Raw genomic sequence first — 1,883 nt, 5'->3', positions numbered from 1 at the left:
AGGATGCATGTCTCAATAAGTTGCTGAATTTATTAAGTATACACAAGAGTTAACTCTATCAACATGATCTGACATCCATAGAACATTCTAAAATCAAAGAGCAGAATTCTTTTAAGATTCACAGGTAATATTTATCAAGTTAGATGATATTCAGGGCTCTAAAACAAGCCTTGTTAATTTTTAAATGATTCAAATTATACAAAGTATGTTATCTGGCCAAATGGAATTAAAATAGAAATCAGTAACAAATTTTCTTGAGAAACACCCACAACTGGAAAAGGAACATCAAAATTTGTGGGATGCACCTAAAGTACTATTTATAGGGAAATGAATGGCTCTATAGCAACAACAGTGATTTTAATCATTGCAATGTGTTATCATTGGCCATAATCTTAGCCACACAGGCCTCTCAGAGAGAGGCTGGGTAGTATTTCATCTGGGCACTTGCACCCAGTATAAAATTGGAGTTCAGTTATAATGGACATGGGAAGAAAACTACCAGACAGAACATCACCAGTGTCTGCCACGGCCCATCAAAATGTTCTTCCAAAATTTACTGTAGGGGCACCTGGGTGGTTCAGTTGGTTATGTGGCCTACTTTGGCTCAGGTCATGATCTCGCGATTCATGAGTTGAGACCCGCGTCGTGCTCCGTGCTGACAGCTCAGAGCCTGGAGCCTTTGCCTATCCCCAACTCACACTCTGTCTCTGAAAAATAAATAACTGTTTAAAAAAATTTTTTTTAATTTACTCTAAACACAGAGCCAGATCTCCTTTCTCTCCAGCCTATCCCCTCTGCCAGGGAAGATTTTCAATCACTCTCTACCAACAGTGCAATGACACAGTGTGATTTGATGTGGCTAGTTAGTGTGAAAAACATCAGCAGACAGGGACAGCAAAGACACCTGCTTCCATGGGCACAGGAAGAACACACCTCTGCTCCATCCTGTGACACCAGGATCAATATCAACAGCAGGAGTGAGAATGTCCAGAAATGACAGCAGCGGTAGTCATAGAAAAAGCTCTATTCAAGTTTGCTGGACAGTAATAAACCATAGCAAAAGCAGAAACATATCCTGGAACCAGGTAACTTTTTATCCAGTATTTGGGAAGCAAAACTCCAGTGCTTCAACTACCAAAAGTAGTTTCATTGGTTACCTGAAAATTCCTAAGTAGAAGGAGGAGAGATGAAAAGAAAGGCCACGTAGCACTAAAAGAACATCAAGTTTGACATTTAACTATAGGTAAGTGTCTTAAATATTAAGTCAAGTAGCTAAACTAGCATGAGGGAAGAAGGATATTTGTCTTTAGATAAAATTTTATCCAAAACCTGCCCCAACACTGTGGGGCATTCTGACCAGTCATTTTTTGTTTCATTGGTTTGTTTTTTTTTTAATTTTTTCTGTGTTGTTTTTGTTTTGTTTTGACAGAGAGCATGGAGGGTAGAGAGACAGAAGGAGACAGAATCTTAAGTAGATGGAGCCCAACAGGAGTTCAACACACAGTTCAATCCGATCACCTGAGCCAAAATCAAGACCTGAGCCAAAATCAAGAGTCAGACACTCATCTGACTAAGCCACTCAGGTGCTCCTGACCAATCATCTGACCAATCATTTGTCTGCTCCTCAGTTACTTCTCCTGTAAAATGAGGATACCTTTTTTATACACTTTAAGATTGATGTCAAAAATAATACATTAATATATATATGTAATGTGTGTGTATACATGCATAAAATGCTAGAGCATCTAGTTCTACGAGAAATATAAAGATTCAACAAAGAAATCCAAATAGAATTCAAATGACATCAGACCATCGTCAGTGTCTCTGAGGACATTGTTCCCATGGCTACATGTGTTTTTACATTGCTGATTAGTCTGCCACCA

This window comes from Suricata suricatta, chromosome 10 (assembly GCF_006229205.1).
Source record: "Suricata suricatta isolate VVHF042 chromosome 10, meerkat_22Aug2017_6uvM2_HiC, whole genome shotgun sequence".
Lineage (NCBI taxonomy): Eukaryota > Metazoa > Chordata > Mammalia > Carnivora > Herpestidae > Suricata > Suricata suricatta.
Note: the sequence above shows the minus strand (reverse complement) of the source record.